Below are 20,000 nucleotides of genomic sequence, written 5' to 3'. Positions count from 1 at the left end.
ATGAAATAACTTGTTTCCATGAGTTGTACTAACGACAACTCACTAGGCGGTGCCAAAACCAAATAATGACGTCAAACTGCCGGTCCTTTTGGATTTCAGTATCATGCTATAGATAGTTCAAAGATGACGTCACTCAGGTCTTTGTTATTGTTTTTGCCATCCGCGTTTGTGAGTTGTTCGCACTAAACTGTATTAACCAGCCTATAAAAGTTCATGGTTACACAGTGTGTGTGTGTGTTGGTCCATTATACTTCCGGATGGCAATGTTGTGAACTCCTTAGCCAAGCGCATTCTATCTATAACATAACGATAGCTACGGTATCAGTCCATAACTTTACGAAGGCCACGCTCAGTGTCAGGCTAAAACTTAACGATGGCTACGGTTTAATCCAAAAGATAAGTGTTGCATCATAATATTAATAACCGACATAAGTGGGACTAACGCGACACCAGTCTTGGCGATTTCTTTCTTATGTACTTGACCTAGGACTGCGCCAAACCCGTCACATTGCAATGGGGAGCTCTCGCGTCGACCTGCCAACTATGACCAAAAATTCGCAGAGTTACGAAATTTTGGCTCCAATTTCAGAAGTAAATTGAAGACTGGCATCCTATACAAAGGATAGCAAGCAATTGCTATTGTCCGTTTCAAGCTATTCAAACTCCGGGTTCATGGGCCTAATGGTTCTGAAGGGCTAACAACAAATGACGTCTACAAACATGACTTATGCCACAAAAGAAAAAAAATCGTAATTCTATTCAACAGTTCAACCAATGGGATCACTTGTTTCCTTGAGCTCTACTAAAGACAACTCACGAGGCGGTCCACAAACCTAAAAATGAAGTCAAAATAAGGGGCAGTGGGTTTTAGCGTAGCCTTCGTTACTTATAGCCTGATACGAGAACCCTCTAGGACATAGTTTGACGTCATTTTTAAGGTCTGGTGAATTGTCGTTAGTAGAGCTCAAGGAAACAAATGATCCCATTGGTTGAACTGTTGAATACAACTCACGATTTGTTTTCTTTTGCGGCCAAAGACTGGCATTTTGACGTCATTTTTTGGTAAGTGTCAGGCTGTAAGTTAACGACGGCTACGGTTTTAGTGTCAGGCTATAAGTTAACGATGGCTACGGTTTTAGTGTCAGGCTATACGTTAACGATGGCTACGGTTTTAGTGGCAGGCTATAAGTTCACGATGGCTACGGTTTTAGTGCCAGAATATTAGTTAACGATGCCTACGGTTTTAGTGTCAGGCTATACGTTAACGATGGCTACGGTTCTAGTGTCAGGCTATAAGTTAACGATGGCTACGGTTCTAGTGTCAGGCTATAAGTTAACGATGGCTACGGATCTAGCGTCAGGCTATACGTTAACGATGACTACGGTTCGAGTGTCAGGCTATACGTTAACGATGGCTACGGTTCTAGTGTCAGGCTATAAGTTAACGATGGCTACGGATCTAGCGTCAGGCTATACGTTAACGATGACTACGGTTCTAGTGTCAGGCTATACCTTAACGATGACTACGGTCCTAGTGTCAGGCTATACGTTAACGATGGCTACGGTTCTAGCGTCAGGCTATACGTTAACGATGGCTACGGTTCTAGTGTCAGTCTATAAGTTAACGATGGCTACGGTTCTAGTGTCAGGCTATACGTTAACGATGGCTACGGTTCTAGCGTCAGGCTATATGTTAACGATGGCTACAGTTCTAGTGTCAGGCTATATGTTAACGATGGCTACGGTTCTAGTGTCAGGCTATATGTTAACGATGGCTACGGTTCTAGTGTCAGGCTACAAGTTAACGATGGCTACGGTTTTAGTGTCAGGCTATAAGTTAACGATGGATACGGTTTTAGTGTCAGGCCAGAAGTTAACGATGGCTACGGTTTTAGTGTCAGGCTATAAGTTAACGATGGCTACGGTTTTAGTGGCAGGCTATAAGTTAACGATGGCTACGGTTTTAGTGGCAGGCTATAAGTTCACGATGGCTACGGTTTTAGTGTCAGGCTATAAGTTAACGATGCTTACGGTTTTAGTGTCAGGCTATACGTTAACGATGGCTACGGTTTTAGTGTCAGGCTATATGTTAACGATGGCTACGGTTTTAGTGTCAGGCTATATGTTAACGATGGCTACGGTTTTAGTGTCAGGCTATAAGTTAACGATGGCTACGGTTTTAGTGTCAGATTATAAGTTAACGATGGCTACGGTTTTAGTGTCAGGCTATAAGTTAACGATGGCTACGGTTCTAGTGTCAGGCTATAAGTTAACGATGGCTACGGTTTTAGTGCCAGGCTACAAGTTACCGATGGCTACGGTTTTAGTGTCAGGCTATAAGTTAATGATGGCTACGGTTTTAGTGTCAGGCCAGAAGTTAACGATGGCTACGGTTTTAGTGCCAGGCTATAAGTTCACGATGGCTACGGTTTTAGTGTCAGGCTATAAGTTAACGATGGCTACGGTTTAAGTGCCAGGCTATAAGTTAACGATGGCTACGGTTTGTACGTATTAGAATCTTATATTTATCAACAACAATATAATTTTTGTTGTTTCGACATTGTCGGATAACTCCGGCTTCATCTGCTCTAGGGCTTTGAAAGTCTATTGCGGCTATGTGGTCTAGTGTTACATCACTCGCTTTCAGATCGGACGGTCCTGGGTTCGAGCCTCCATCGGCGCATAGCAACTGAGGCCTTGGAAAAGACTGTAATCGTTTTCTCTCACCGTACTCAGGTGTAAAATGAGTACCTGGCCGTTAACAACTTTGTCTCCGTCGGTATACAATGTGATATCGCCTATAGCAGGCGTCATGTTTCGTCCAACATGTTAAGTGTTGTTGTGGCTGGGGATCCCTTGTAAAGCGCTTTGAGCACGCTTAGTGGATATTGCGTTATATGAATGCTCTAGCTTGTTTTTCGTTATTTACTGTAGGTAGGTACAGTGCTCATGAATTTGTCCATTCATTTATTCATTCCCTTATTCATTCATTTATTTATTCATTCATTCATTCATTCTTTCTTTCATGCATTCATCCACTTATTCATTCATTCATTCATTTATGCATTCGACACGCCAGCAGCCTCTTATGTTTCTCACACTACTATTTTATGACGATCGACCCAATCAGCAAAGTCCGGTCCGCATTCGTGCACCGTCGCGAACCCGCCCGGTAGCATCGTCACAACACACCGTTCGACTAGATGCTCTGCCGTCTCGGGTTCTTGCCCACATCGGGTACAAGTAGGACAAGTGGAAAATTCCCCACTGATTCGACACGCCGAATTCCAACATGCTTATCCAACATTCCGGCACGCGAGAGCTGGGTGACTGAATGTTATCTGAAATCTATAGATAGAACGAGGATGACGTCACTCAGATCTTTGTTATTTAAAAAAAAAAATTGCCATCCATGTTTATGAGTAATTCTCACCAAACTGTGCTAACCAGACTATAAAACTTCACGGTTACTCATAGCTTTGTGTGTTGGTCCATTATACTTTCGGATGGCAATGTTGTGAGCTTCATAGCCAAGCGCATACTATCTATATAACAAATAGTCGCCTCCCATGAGCACCGGCCTTCGTCAGGCTCCGATTCTATCATTAGCACGCTTTTTGCATGGCCTCTCCCGAGGATACGTGATGAGAGCGTGCTAGAATTCGGCGAGTACTGTGTATCTTTGTGATTAAAGTAATATGCAAGTCCTATCCACAAATTGTTGTTTTTTTCCATTGTGATGGGTCGATATTTTAAGTTTAAAAAAATAAAAAAAATAGTAGCCTTCGGAGCCAATGTGTTCGTGGAACAGCAAGTTATCCCGGTTTCCATAACGTGAAACGGGCAATAACAATTGCTTGCTACCCTTTAGACATATGAAAAGTTCCAACCAGCATGAAGAATAAAAAGTACCGATTTCCTTTGTTTAGAACCACGCTACTGTTTGCTGGGCGGACGTGACATCAGACTATTGAATCCTATTATAGTGAACCAGTCAACGATAAGCTATTCTTACACTTAACTTGAAACCAACGGGCGTTGTCCAAATCTGATAATTAATTAATGAACCCGAGCCGGACATTACTCATTCGCCATGGTCAAACACATTCCCTCATAATTATCATTACCATTCCAAAAAGAGGGAAGTGACGTCATCATATAACCACCTTGAGATACTGGTTTTTTTTTCACAGGAACAACACAGTACTGCACTGTCGTACTCTGGAAACCCCCAAATCTAAAAATTTGCCCAGAAAACTCGTCCTTTAAATATCTATGGATTTAAATGACCCTCGTCTTGGCAAAAAAATCTCAAACCCGGGACTTCACAGGGTCCCAGGTTTGAGAGAATTTTTTTCAAAGGCGAGGGTCATTTAAATCGATCGATATTTGAAGGACGAGTTTTCTGGCCAAATTTTTTAATATGAGGGTTTCCAGCGTACGGCAGCTCTGTAGCTATTCGGCCAAAATGATTTTATATTTTTTTTAAAAATTTCAAATTCCAAACATTTGATACTTAAAATATGTATCCTTTGAAATGACCTTCACCTTATCGAAAATGGCAAACCTAAGACTTCCCTGAAGTGACAGTGTCGACTTTATTGGGGTTTCAGGTATGGGATATGTTTGAGGTCCAAGGTCATTGATTGGAATGGTCGCTCTTTCATATAAACGTTTTCAGGCCGAGAACGGGACCTTGTAACATGACATGAATGGTATATTTGTTCATCATTCATCATTCATTCATTCATTCATTAATTCATTCATTCACTTATTCATTCATTCACGTATTCATTCATTTATCTACTCATCCATTTAGGTATTCAACCATTCATTCATCCAGTTCCTCTTTGGTTCTTTCACTTATTCATTCAATCACTTATTCATTTATTCACGTATTCATTCAATTATTTATTAATTCGTTTATGTATTCATTCATTCATTCATTCATTCATTCAGTTTCTCATTGGTTCATCACTTAATCATGCAATCACTTCTCCATTCATTCACTTATTCACTTATTCTTTCATTCATGTACATATTAATCCATTCATTCTTTCACTCACTCATTTATAGTTCCATTCATTCACTTATTCATTCATTCAATTATTAATTCACTTACTTATTCATGTATTTATTCGTTCCTTCATTTATTCATTCATCGATCGCTTCCATCATCTATCATTATTCATCTACACATACCGTTAACTCTTAATCAATAACATTTAATCTCACATTTTTATAACACTGATATCTACAGGTGATTTATCCCATTGTAAAAACAGCTATAAAATCGATACGCTTTATACTAAAGCAATGCAGTTGACTGACTGTGTAACATGAGTGCTGTTTTGTGTTCTTTCATTCAAGTATTCATTTATTCATTCGTTTAAAACTTCACTTATCCACTCATCCACTAACGCATTCATTCATTTCTGTATTTATTACGTTCATTTCTTTGTTAATTACTTAATTAATTCATTCATTCATTCATTTATTCACTCATTCCTTTATTCATCCATGCATTCATTCATTCATTCACTCATTCATTCATTCATTCATTCATTCATTCATTCATTCATTCATTCACTCAGTCATTGATTCTACACTTCACAAGGCGTACGTTTTCTACCATTGGTCACTACGTATGATACCCCACAAGGAGGTTTACCTAGTACTTCACAGATACAGATACAGATTCAAATACACATACAGATAAAGACACAGATACAGATACAGACACAGATACAGACACAGACACAGATACAGATACAGATACAGACACAGATACAGACACAGATACAGATACAGACACAGATACAGATACAGATACAGACACAGATACAGATACAGATACAGACACAGATACAGATACAGACACAGATACAGATACAGATACAGACACAGATACAGATACAGATACAGATACAGATACAGACACAGATACAGATACAGAGACAGACACAGATACAGATACTGACACAGATACAGATACAGATACAGACACAGATACAGATACATATACAGAAACAGAGAGTGGATGTGAATGGATACAAACAATCAGTCACAACAACAAACGCAACAACAAAAATAATTACAACTATTTGATAAAGTAGAAATTTATCTTTTATCTCTCTCAAGTAGGTGCCTAAGTACTTGTATAGGGGAACGAATTGGACGCCCTATTTTCTCCTTTCATCCGTATATTGACAATAAAAGTATGACAAAGATAAATATGATAGCTATAAAACGAGATTAAAAAAAAAACACACACACAAAACAAAGATACATATTCCAACATAATAATGTATAGCGTTTGAATGTTTTGTTGGAATTGGACACAGTGCTCCCCCCCCCCCCCCCCCTCTCTCTCTCTCTCTCTCTCTCTCTCTCTCTCTCTCTCTCTCTCTCTCTCTCTCTCTCCCCCCCCCCCCCCCCCCCCGCCCCCTTGCGCTTTTTTACTTACGATTTATATAAAAAAAGAACTACTATTACGGAGCAGTCAAATTAAGAAATGGTAATGGTAGCACGTCTGACCGATGATCAGAAGGTCTGAGGTTCAATCCCCAGTCGAGGTCGACTGATTTTTTGGGATCGTTTTTTTTTTTTTTTTCTTGTATATTTCTTTCTTGCTTTGTCTGGCACCTTTCTCACACACACACAACACACACACACACACACGTTCAGTTCTTTAAGGGGCAATCACTCGCGTAAGTTTAAAAATCTGAAATAGTGTGCAGGAAAAGCAGACATTGTAGAAAGAAAAATACAAGGAAAAGAAACCCACTTCTCCAACAAAGATTTGAACCTTTGACCTCCCGATTAGCTGCCAGACATCACTACCATCATACCGCAGAGGTTATTGAAGATAATTACTGACCGGTGATCAGATGCTCTGGGGTTAAGATCTGAGGTTCGATCCCCAGTTTGAGACGGGCTGAGATTTTTGGGATGATACTTTCTTGTACTGTCTTTTTCTCCTTTGCCTAGCGGCTATGTGGTCTAGTGGCATGACACTCGCTTTCGGATCGGAAGGTCCCGGGTTCGAGCCTCGCTCGGCGCATAGTTGAGTCCTTGGAGAAGTCTATTTACTCCCATTCTCCCACCGTATTCAGGTGTAAAATGAGTACCTTAACGTTAACAGCGTTGTCTCTGTCCGAAACAAAAAATGTAATATCGCCTAACAGGTGTCATGTCCCGTCATACATGTTAAATGTTGCTGTTGGCCAGGGACCCCTTGTAAGGCGCTTTGAGCACGTGGAGTGGATATTGCGCTATATAAAAGCTCAATTTTTTGTTGTTGTTGTTGTTTTTTGCACAGCTTCATACAGATTTTCTCAGATCTTAATCTCGAACGTGCTTTTAAAGAGCGGAATAATTATTCATATCGTCGGGAAGAGATACAATCTATCTACACTGCTACGCGGTCTAGTGGTATGACATTCGCTTTTGGATCGGAAAGTCCTGGGTTCGAGCCTCACTCACTCGGCGCATAATAGAGTCCTTGGAAAAGGCTCTTTACTCACATTCTCTCACCGTACTCAAGTGTAAAATGAATACCTGGCCGATAACAGCCCGTTGTATCTGTCGGAAAAGATTGCGATCACGCCTCACAGGCGTCATGTCCCGTCCTACATGTTAAGTGTTGCTGTTAGTCAGGGACCATTTGTGACCCCTCGTCTCAAAACGGTATTATGTCGGGATGTACCAGATGCTAAAAAGTCGAATTATAGTTAAACTGGTCAAACGTTGGTATTTAGCACAGTAAAATACGATATCCCTTCTCAATAAAGCATATAAACTCAACGTAGGCATGATATTTATGACTACACATTCCATTCCAAGCATCTTAATCATCCCGACTTAATACCGTTTTGAGACGAGGGGTCACATTTGTAAAGCGCTTTGAGCACGTTTAATGTATATTGCGCTATATAAAAGCTCAGGTTGTTTTTTTTTTTTTTTTTTTTTTTTTTTTTTTTTTTTTTTAGAACTTTATCTTGGACGTGCTTTTATATAGAGGAATAATTACCCGTATGGTTTGGGAAGAGGTACGATCTATCTATCTACACAACAGGAGTATGTTGCTATGCAATATGTGACCCTCCGGCTCAAAACGGTATTAAGTCGGGTTGGTTAAGATGCTGAAAATTTAAGTTATAGCCAGAAATATCAGATTTGTGTTGCGTTTATATGTTTTATTGAGGAGAATGGATGCCATATTTTAGGGTGCTTTTACCAACAATTTAAATTTTTGACCAGTTTAACATTTAATTCGGCATTTAAGCATATAGTTCGTTCCGACATAATACCGTTTTGAGACGATGGGTCACATATTAGCGAGCATAACTCTTTTGTGTCTTTAATGCCTGGTTTTTAACGTGATGACAGTACGACAAAAGGGGTTATCTGACTTGGAAATCAAACGTCAGGTTTGAATGAATGAAGAGCGGAATAATTATTCATATCGTCGGGAAGAGATACAATCTATCTACACTGCTACGCGGTCTAGTGGTATGACATTCGCTTTTGGATCGGAAAGTCCTGGGTTCGAGGTAGCGCCTAGATCCACAATGTACTCAGAAGCGCTTTACAATGCAAATAAAACACAACAATAAATTGATAATTTAAGCATAAAATCTATCATATTGGAATAGCATTAATCAATTTGTAATTTAATTACCACGCACTGTGCTACAAGATGAAAATTTAGGATATCTATGACATGTAGGCCTAATAGAAATGTTAAACATCAAATGATTTTCCAAAGAGATGCGTTTTAAGTTTCTTTTGATTTTGAATTCTAAACAAACCGTGCAGCCTCGACTGTATCTGTGCGTAGCCTTCGTAAACGTCGTAGCCTGACACTGGCCAAAATGTTACGTCAAATATAAAATAATTTTTATCAAATTGAGCTTTTATAATATAGCGCAATGTCAACTAAACGTGCTCAAAGCGCTTTACAAAGGGGTCACTGGTCAACAGCAACATTTAACATTTAGGACGGGACATGGCGCCTGTTAGGCGATATTATAATTTTTTTTCGGACAGAAACAACGCTGTTAACGGCCAGGTACTTATTTTACACCTGAGTACGGTGTGATAATATGAGTAAAGAGTCTTTTCCTAGGACTCTCAACTATGCGCCGAGCGAGGCTCGAACCCAGGACCTTCCGATTCGAAAGCGAGTGTCATACCATTAGACCACATAGCCACATTGAGTGATGCTTCGACTGTGTCTGTGCGTAGCCTTTGTAAACTCATAGCCCTTGCTTGAATGTCAACCTCTTGAAGACCTGAGATGCACATTCCTCCCACCAAATCCAAGCATCAGTAACACACTTTATAATCACCTGGAACAACTACAAAAGACGTCTAACTTCTACGTCATGGCAGAAGACCGAAGGGCTAGAGCTCAGGTGGTCGCTGGTTCGGATAAGTAAGTAAGTAAACTCATAGCCTGACGCTGACCAAGAAGTTACGTCAAATACAAGAATTACAAGTCGACGAACGCCACAAGAAACCAATCATGAGTTGTATCCAATCAACTAGTAGATGTTGACCAATCAAAACATCGAATTTGTTACACACATTCACACGTCGCTCGGACAAACATAATATTTGGTTGTTTATAAACAATAACGTGAATGAAATCGCTCGCTCTCTCTCTCTCTCTCTCTCTCTCTCTCTCTCTCTCTCTCTCTCTCTCTCTCTCTCTCTCTCTCTCTCTCTCTTTTGGTTTTTTTTTGGTTTGTTTTCGGTCTCTGATCATTGTTATTGTTTTCATACCGCCAAATGGGTGACTATTTATCACACGATTATCTATAGATAGAATGCGCTTGGCCAAGGAGTTCACAACATTGCCATCCGGAAGTATAACGGACCAACAAACAAACTATGTGTAACCATGAACTTTTATATAGTCTGGTTAATACAGTTTAGTGAGAACAACTCACAAACGCGGATGGCAAAAACAATAACAAAGGCATGAGTGACGTCATCGTATCTATATTAAGGTTTAAGTTTACATAGTTTTTTTTTTCTGTGTTGCATCTATTAATCAAGAACAGTGGATATTTTACTTAGACACATTGACAGTAAAACCTGTGTAGCTTTCTATGTTTACCAATCACTGCCATTGTTTACATTATGACGACTGTCCGAGAGGCGTGGTTATACACTTTCGGGCTGGCTAATCTGGCTGCTTGGCATGTACTGAAAGTGGCTATGGTCACATGATCAAACCACAAAGCCACGCACATACCAAGACCACGATTAGTTTCCAACACACACACACACACACACACAAACACACACACAGACATTCCAGGAATTAGTTCAACACACAAGGAATGTGTATGTATGCATGTGTGTTTGTGTTTGAATCTGTGTGTGTATGTGTTTGCGTGTGTGTATGTGTTTTATGTGTGTGTGCGTGTGTGTGCATGTTAATTCAAGTCAGATTATAGATAGAATGCGCTTGGCCAAGGAGTTCACAACATTGCCATCCGGAAGTATAACGGACCAACACACAAACTCTGTGTAACCATGAACTTTTATAGTCTGGTTAATACAGTTTAGTGAGAACAACTCACAAACGCGGATGGCAAAAACAATAACAAAAGCCTGAGTGACGTCATCTGCATACTATCTATATGATAATTGTGCGGCTATGTGGTCTTGTGGTATGACACTCGCTTTCGGATCAGAAGGTCCTGGGTTCGAGCCTCGCGCTCGGCGTATAGTTGAGTCCTTGGAAAAGTCTCTGTATTCACATTCTCTCACCGTACTCAGTTGTAAAATGAGTACTTGTCCGAAAAATTAATTGTAGCATCGTCCCGTCCTACATGTTAAATGTTGCTGTTGACCAGGGACCCCTTGTAAAGCGCTTTGAGCACATTTAGTAGATATTGCGCTATGTAAAGCTCTATTTTCCCCCCTACACACACAGACATTTCAGGAATTAATTCAACACACAAGGAATGTGTATGCATGTGTGTATGTGTTTGAATCAGTGTGTGTATGTGTCTTTGTGTATGTATGTGTTTGTGTGTGTGTGTGTGTGTGTGTGTGTGTGTGCATGTTAATTCAAGTCATATTATATGATGTTTTTTTACAGGGCGATATTCACTATCCGCACTCAAGCCACTTTATAAGGGATCCCAATCTCACAGCAACCCTTGACATGGAAGATAAGACATGATTCGTCCTGTAAAAGGGGCTGGTTCAATTCGTCATTCGTTAGATAGAGGCAACCCTGTCATCGGCCTGGGTCACATTTTACACCTGAGTACGATGAGATAATGTGATTGGAGAGCCTTTTCCAAGCATTCCCCCCCTCTCTCTCTCTCTCTCTCTCTCTCTCTCTCTCTCTCTCTCTCTCTCCCTCCCTCCCTCTCTCTCTCCCTCTCTCTCCCTCTCTCTCCCCCTCTCTCTCTTCCCCCCTCTCTCTCCCTTCTCTCTCTCTCACTCCTATCTCTCCCTCTCTCTCTCTCTTCCTCCCCCTCTCTCCCTCTCACTCCTCCTCTCTCTCTCCCTTCTCTCTCTCTCTCACTCTTTCTCTCTCTCCCTATCTCTCCCTCTCTCTCTTCCTCCCCCCTCTCTCCCTCTCTCTCCTCCTCTCTCTCCCTTCTCTCTCTCCCTCTATCTCTCTCTCCCTCTCTCTCTCTCTCTCCCTCTCTCTCTCTATCTCTCTTCCCCCTCTCTCCCTCTCACTCCTCCTCTCTCTCCCTTCTCTCTCTCTCTCTCCTCTCTCTCTCTCTCTCTCCCCCCTCCTCTCTCTCTCTCTCTCCCTCTCTCTCTATCTCTCTTCCCCCTCTCTCCCTCTCACTCCTCCTCTGTCTCCCTTCTCTCTCTCTCTCTCTCTCTCCCTCTCTCTCTCTCTCTTCTCTCTCACACTGTTTCTCTCTCTCTCACACACAATACACAATACAGTTAAATGATATTATGGTCACACCAATGTGTTGGAATAATCCATGGAATGTGTGAACAGCAAACATGTCAAAATCTGCCGTTTTGTCACGATCATCTGAATTCTCTCCTTACCAGCCATTTTTAGAATTTACTCCGAACATTCCCTCCCACCCAACACAAAAATAGACTTTTCTAACTCAAACAAACAAGTAACAAGTGCATTCTATAGATAGTATGCGCTTGGCTAAGAATTTCACAACATTGCCATCCGGAAGTATAACGGACCAACACACAAAACTGTGTGTATCCATAAACTTTTATAGTCAGGTTAATACAGTTCAGTGAGCATTACTCATAAACGCGGATGGCAAAAACAATAACAAAGACATGAGTGACGTCATCTTCGAACTATCTATAAACATAATGTTATTCGACAAATTGAGCTCGCTCTACAACACAGTGTTAAGTATTTATAGATAGTATGCAGATGACGTCACTCAGGCCTTTGCTATTGTTTTTTGCCATCCGCGTTTGTGAGTTGTTCTCACTAAACTGTATTAACCAGACTATAAAAGTTCATGGTTACACAGAGTTTGTGTGTTGGTCCGTTATACTTCCGGATGGCAATGTTGTGAACTCCTTGGCCAAGCGCATTCTATCTATAGATAGTATGCAGATGACGTCACTCAGGCCTTTGGTATTGTTTTTGCCATCCGCGTTTGTGAGTTGTTCTCACTAAACTGTATTAACCAGACTATAAAAGTTCATGGTTACACAGAGTTTGTGTGTTGGTCCGTTATACTTCCGGATGGCAATGTTGTGAACTCCTTGGCCAAGCGCATTCTATCTATAGCTGTAATAAAAATTAATTTCTTGAATTTTGTGACGATGTACAAGAGAAATCAGAATGGTAAAATTGTCGGTTGTTGCATCGTAACGAATGTGAGGATTTTTCTGTGGTTGGTATGGAAAGGGTTAAGGATTTGCCTGTCACCCCAATCAATCAGACACACAGTTTCAAACGAAAAGAAAAGAAAAATAAAAAACACGGAACGTTTCGGACTAAAACCCTTCTTCATCCAAAAATAAAACAGCCATGAAAACATAATTAATGTGGGTGAGTGTGTGTGTGTGTGTGCGTGACAAGTGTCTGTGTGTCTGTTTATCTGTGAGTGTATGTATGTGAGTGTGTGTGTGTTTGTGTGTGTGTGTGTGTGTGTGTGTACATGTTAATTTGCAAGTGTGATAACCGCGTGTAAACAATGGGCATATTACGATTCATTGAAAGGGGGAATAGAAATATAAATCTCAATGACATTTCAATTATTAACATGAATGGAATGATTGATGACGTGTTGGGTTTTCCCTTTGTCAAAACATACGATCTAACATGTAATAATAACTGGACTAGGACAATCAATAAATACAGATATGCGATTATGTAAAAAAAAATACATTTCCACCGTATACAAGGCGAATTGAAGGCGGCACAGTATCCTGTCCATGATTTTTTTTTTTAAAGATGGTAAGAAAATAAATTTATAAATAAATAAATAAATAATATATAAATGAGCGTTTTTATATAGCGCAAGATCCACTAAACGTGCTCAAAGCGCTTTGCAAGGGGTCTCTGGCAACAGCAACACTTAACATGTAGGATGGGACATGACGCCTGTTTGACGATCCGCGTTTGTGAGTTGTTCTCACTAAACTGTATTAACCAGACTATAAAAGTTCATGGTTACACAGAGTTTGTGTGTTGGTCCGTTATACTTCCGGATGGCAATGTTGTGAACTCCTTGGCCAAGCGCATTCTATCTATAGCGTAAATATGTGACTAGTTATCACACGATTTTCTCGGTCATATTATAAAGGTTTAAGTAAAACTCACTCAATCCTAGAGAATGTTGCTACTTTTAAAAATAGGAAGAAATCAATTAAAAATGAGCATGTACATAGGTAATTTTATTCAACTACCATTATCATGTAAAAACTAAAAACTTTAGCTTTGATAATACGTCAATAATTTGTCTCAGAAAAATGTAATAAATAGGCATGAGATAAAGGTAACCAGGGGTAAACTACGGATATAGTCGGTGTTAGCGTTGAGTGAGTTAAGGGTACTACCGCAAACTCGGGGACCCAAATAGTTTTGGAGGTTTGGGAGGGGGCGAAACTTTAAAAAAAAAAAAGTTTCCCCGCTCCCAAAACCCCCAAAATTATTTGGGTCCCCGAGTTTGCGGTAGTACCGGAGAGTTATCTGTGTTGGATCTATTGCTATTAATCAGCGGTAGAACAGTGGGTATTTTACTAAGACACAGACCGTCGATAGTAAAGCATGTGTAATTCGCTGTGTTTACCAATCGCTGCCGGTTTACATTATGACGACTGTCCGAGAGGCGTGGTTATCTAAGTGTCTATTGCGTTCGGTTATCAGACCTGCAAACATGAACACATTTGGAATTAAAGCCGATATTCACAATTCAAGATGAACATTTCACACTGAGTTCTAAATAAAAAGAACAAAAATCTTCACAACGATGGCTTACATTATCCAGAAGGAGAATCGAATCATATTTTTTCTTATTTTCATATGGAAATGTAAACAACAACACAATGACTCCAGGAATACACAGTAAAAGTAGTCCTATGTTTGAACCATTCAAAGAAAGGGGCCGACCGTACCGGAGTCGCTCGTGGAAAATGCTTCATGAATGAATGTGAGATAACACACATTATATAGATTACACACCCGCCACATACTCTCACGCCTCTCCCCACCCACCCGCATATAACACAAACATCCAGATATACGCAAACACACACATACACACACACACACACACACACACACACACACACACACTCGTACAGGCTGGACAAGCACACAACAACAACCAACCACTTGTGAATAACTCCATTCCCAGCCATGGATTTAAGTGAATTCTGCCGTGTGTTGACATAACGTCTGTATCACACTTTGGTCTCAAAACTTTGTAACCCGATCTTTATAAAATAAAATAATTAAAGAAAATTCCCTTTATTCATCCACAAGGGGGAATTTGTTTTTAGGTTCTATTCCTAGGGAAGACTGGAATAACCCAGCCGTCAGCCGCAGTGCAGCGCCGCAACGTGGGCTAGGACGAGGTGACTTGCTGAAAGCCACACAACGAGGCGGATAGTCGAACTCGGTACCTTTCACAGACTACCTGTGTTATCTCTGGCACCTTTTGGGTACGAAGCAAAGACTATAGATAGAATGCGCTTGGCCAAGGAGTTCACAACATTGCCATTCGGAAGTATAACGGACCAACACACAAACTCTGTGTAACCATGAACTTTTATAGATAGAATGCGCTTGGCCAAGGAGTTCACAACATTGCCATCGGGAAGTATAACGGACCAACACACAAACTCTGTGTAACCATGATTTTTTATAGTCTGGTTAATACAGTTTAGTGAGAACAACTCACAAACGCGGATGGCAAAAACAATAACAAAGACCTGAGTGACGTCATCTGCATACTATCTATAGTCTGGTTAATACAGTTTAGTAAGAACAACTCACAAACGCGGATGGCAAAAACAATAACAAAGGCCTGAGTGACGTCATCTGCATACTATCTATACCGCTGAGCGACGCCCCCCCCCCCCCCCCCCCCCCCCTCTCGACTTACCGACTTAACCGACTTGACATAGGAAACCCACATAAGGACCTTGACCTTCATGTCCCGATACTATCCTTTTAGTCTCGGTTTGAAGTAAAAGTTGTGTTAAAAATGTAAAAATGTATTTTGGCCGAGAGTCGTATAGATAGAATGCGCTTGGCCAAGGAGTTCACAACATTGCCATCCGGAAGTATAACGGACCAACACACAAACTCTGTGTAACCATGAACTTTTATAGTCTGGTTAATACAGTTTAGTGAGAACAACTCACAAACGCGGATGGTAAAAACAATAACAAAGGTCTGATTGACGTCATCTGCATACTATCTATAGATAGTATGCAGATGACGTCACTCAGGTCTTTGTTATTGTTTTTTTTGCCATCCGCGTTTATGAGTAATGCTCATGTATTAACCCTACTATAAACGTTCATAGATACACACAGTTGTGTGTGTTGGTCCGTTATACTTCCGGATGGCAATGTTATGAGCTTCTTAGCCAAGCGCATACTATCTATTATCCTTTTCGTCTCGTTTTGAAGTGAAAGTTGTCGTGTTAAAAATGTAAAAATGTATTTTGACCGAGAGTCGTTTAGTCCTGGTCGTTGGTCACGCATGGTTGACGCCCAGATCGATCTCTACTTACTGTCCGAGTTGGTTTATTCTAATTGATTGAGTTGTGACTATTTTATTTAAACGCTTGTAATAAAATTGTCTTTTTTGATACTCGTGTTTAAGAGTTTTAGCCAAGGTGAATGCCATTGTAATCGATCAACAGTCGTAACGTCACTTCCTTCCTAATGACGCATGGTAACTTAGTAACTGGTTCTAAACTATCGGAATAACGGCGGACACCCTTATGAAATATTTCTCCTACGAGCATAAAAGATTATCGAGAGGAAAAAAACATTATAAATTTGATCATGTTTTGACTTTTACAGATTCTGATAACAAAACATATGAAAAGTTCTCGCCAGCATGCAGAATAAAAAAATACAGATTTCCTTTGTTTAGAACCACGATGGCCGCCGTTGCTGGGCGACGTGACATCAGGCTATTGAATCCAATTAAAGCATAAAGTTGTCGTGCGACTGGTATGACGATCGCTTTCTCGGCGACATTCTCTCACCGCACTCAGGTGTAAAATGAGTTCTTCGTCGTTAACAGCGTTGTCTCTGTCCGAAATAAAATTGTAATATCGCCAATTAGGCGTCATATTTTGTTTTACATGTTACGTGTTCCTGTTGGTCAAGGACCCCTTGTAAAGCGCTTTGAGAAGGTTTAGTGGATATTGCTCTATATAAAAGCTCAAATTAAAGCAAAAAGTTGTCTCGTGAAAATGGTAAAAGGCGTTTTGGCCGAGAGTTGAATCACATTGGTTGATGGTCACGCATGGTTGGTGACGCCCCGATAACCGCTGACTGTCTGAGTGGGTTGATTCTCATTGATTGGGTTGGAGATAATGTTTATAATGACCTGATCACGTGATCCATAAAAGGCTTTGAATTCGATCGATCCAGATAAGGCGACAGGCCATATCCACCTTTTTATCATGCCCACCACACAGCTTGAATCAGTCAGCCCTGCAGTATGTGAGCATTTTTCACAATGATTTGACACAGAAATGAAAGGAATAGGGAACAAATTTGTGATGCCAAAAAAAAAAAAAAAACAAAAAAACAAAAAAAAAAACAAACATAAAAACTGGTTCCTATCTCAATGGAAGTGTAAAGCCACTCTTCCTGACTGCTGGACACATACAAACCTTGTGTAATTGATCTTCTGGTGTCATAGCGTGGCCTTCGTAAAGTTATGGCCTGACACAAAATGACGTCAAAATGCCAGTCTTTGGCCACAAAAGAAAACAAATCGTGAGTTGTATTCAATAGAGAGAATGCGCTTGGCCAAGGAGTTCACAACATTGCCATCCGGAAGTATAACGGACCAACACACAAAACTGTGTGTATCCATGAACGTTTATAGTCGGGTTAATACAGTTCAGTGAGCATTACTCACAAACGCGGATGGCAAAAACAATAACAAAGGCCTGAGTGACGTCATCTTCGAACTATCTATAGTTCAACCAATGGGACCACTTGTTTCCATGAGCTCTACTAACGACAACCCACAAGGCGGTGCAAAAACCAAATAATGACGTCAAAAGACCAGTCCTTTTGGATTTCAGTGTCAGGCTATAGATAGTTCGAAGATGACGTCACTCAGGCCTTTGTTATTGTTTTTGCCATCCGCGTTTGTGAGTTGTTCTCACTAAACTGTATTAACCAGACTATAAAAGTTCATGGTGACACAGAGTTTGTGTGTTGGTCCGTTATACTTCCGGATGGCAATGTTGTGAACTCGTTGGCCAAGCGCATTCTATCTATAACATAACGATGGCTACGGCGAGAGTGATGTCATCTTATTTTCTAGTCTTAATAAATGCTGGTCGTCAATAAAGATCATCCATCATTGCTCTTTTACGTCACGTGATATCTAAAGAATCTGCCAAGACATCCTTCACAGTGGAAACTAAAACTTCCAACTGAACCAGTGGTCACCAGAAAAGAGCTGAGTGACGTTATCACCATTCCTTCTATTGATTGAACGAAGTTGACGTCACTCAGGTGTTTTGAAATTTTTTTTTTTTTGTTTTGGGCAATCCACGTTTATTTTTAGGGGGGGGGGGGGGCAGTGTGGCTCAGCGGTACGGTCTTTGCTTCCTACCCGAAAGGTAACGAGTTCGATCACCCGCCGCTGCGCTGTGTGGCCTTGAGCAAGTCACCTCGCCCTAGCTCAATTTGCGGCGCTGCACTGCGGCGGACGCCTGGGTTATTCCAGTCTTCCCTTGGAATAGACCCCAGAGACAAATTTCCCCAATGGGACGAATAAAGGGAATTTTATTTATTTTTTAAAATTTTTTATTATTAGTAATTCTCACTGAACTGTATTAACCAGACTATAAACGTTCAAGGTTACACATAGTTTTGTGTGTTGGTCTCTTATACTTTTGGATGGCAATATTGTGAGTTTCTTAGCTAAACGCACAGTATCTTGATAGTTTGTGCTTGGCTAAGAAGCTCTAAACATTGCCATCCGGAAGTATAACGGACCAACACACAAAACTATATGTAACCATGAACTTTTATAGTCTGGTTAATACAGTTTAGTGAGAATCACTCACAAACGCGGATGGCAAAATACAATAACAAAGGCTTGAGTGACGTCATCTTCATTCTATCTATAGCATTCGACAAGGGGATAATAGCAAGGATGGAAACAGACAGCGATGTTGTGTTTGCGATAGGATGTGGGATTGTCGATCACTCGTATAGATAGTATGCAGGTGACGTCACTCAGGCCTTTGTTATTGTTTTTGCCATCCGCGTTTGTGAGTTGTTCTCACTAAACTGTATTAACCAGACTATAAAAGTTCATGGTTACACAGAGTTTGTGTGTTGGTCCGTTATACTTCCGGATGGCAATGTTGTGAACTCCTTGGCCAAGCGCATTCTATCTATAGATGGTATGCGCTTGGCTAAGAAGCTCATAACATTGCCATCCGGAAGTATAACGGATCAACACACAAAACTATGTGTAACCATGAACGTTTATATTCTGGTTAATACCGTTAAGTGAGAATTACTCATAAACGTGGATGGCAAAAAGCAATAACAAAGACCCAAGTGACGTCAACGTCATTCTATCTATAAACCATCAAGATTTGGGAAATGTAGTTTACGTCTAAATTGCGGTTATGTGGTTTTATGGTATGACACTCGCTTTCGTGTCGGAAGGTCCTGGGTTCGAGCCTCACTCGGCGCATAGTTGAGTCCTTGGAATAGGCTCTTTACTCACATTCTCTCACCGTACTCAGGTGTAAAATGAGTACCTGGCCGTTAACAGCGTTGTTTCTGTCGGTAAACAAAGAGATTGTATTATCGCCAAACAGGCGTCATGTCTTGTTCTACATGTTACATGTTGCGGTTGTTAGGGACTCCTTATAAAGCGTTTTGAGCACGTTTATTTGATATTGCGCTATATTAAAGCTCAAGTGTATTTTTTTAATTTGTCCTTATATTAGTATTTACTGTGTTAGACACAACTAAGGGACGAAACCGGTGACAAACGAATTCCCCAAATAATTTAAAGGCCATTTCCGGAAGGGTTGTATCAGCACAAAACTTGAAATTGACACACTCCAGGAAACCAATTACTGGAGTCCATTCCCCTTGTGAATATTTCAGGGGGAATAATTCTTCCAACAGAACGTACAATGCATGGCACCCAGGGCTGTCTGCTGGAAATTTTTAAAAAATCGTAGTTTCGAAGGGAAAAAATGGGGGGAAAACTCACTATCGATAGTATGCAGTTGACGTCACTCAGGTCTTTGCTATTGCTTTTTGCCATCCGCGTCTATGAG

At 40.6% G+C, this 20,000-nt stretch overlaps 2 protein-coding genes across 3 annotated transcripts in view; one reads left to right on the top strand and one right to left on the bottom strand.

Moving 5' to 3' along the window:
* LOC144969956 (uncharacterized) overlaps nt 1–20,000 on the top strand; it is a 263,401-nt gene that overhangs the window by 43,082 nt on the left and 200,319 nt on the right. The window lies entirely within an intron of this gene.
* Nucleotides 1–20,000, bottom strand: part of LOC144969955 (inverted formin-2-like) — a 321,818-nt gene that overhangs the window by 238,342 nt on the left and 63,476 nt on the right. Inside the window, exon 1 of one of the 2 annotated variants that reach the window (XM_078909051.1) lies at nt 14,463–14,598. The exons of the other annotated variant lie outside the window; for it this stretch is intronic. The gene's annotated coding sequence lies outside the window, so the exon portion shown is untranslated. Of the gene's footprint in view, nt 1–14,462; nt 14,599–20,000 lie in introns of those variants that run through there. 2 annotated transcript variants of the gene reach the window in all.

The sequence above is a fragment of the Berghia stephanieae genome, chromosome 4 (genome assembly GCF_034508935.2).
Source record: "Berghia stephanieae isolate SIO BIC M18660-M18661 chromosome 4, UCSD_Bste_1.3, whole genome shotgun sequence".
Taxonomy (NCBI): Eukaryota; Metazoa; Mollusca; class Gastropoda; order Nudibranchia; family Aeolidiidae; genus Berghia; species Berghia stephanieae.
The sequence above is the reverse complement of the archived record's forward strand: the minus strand, read 5'-3'. Positions and strand labels throughout refer to the sequence as shown.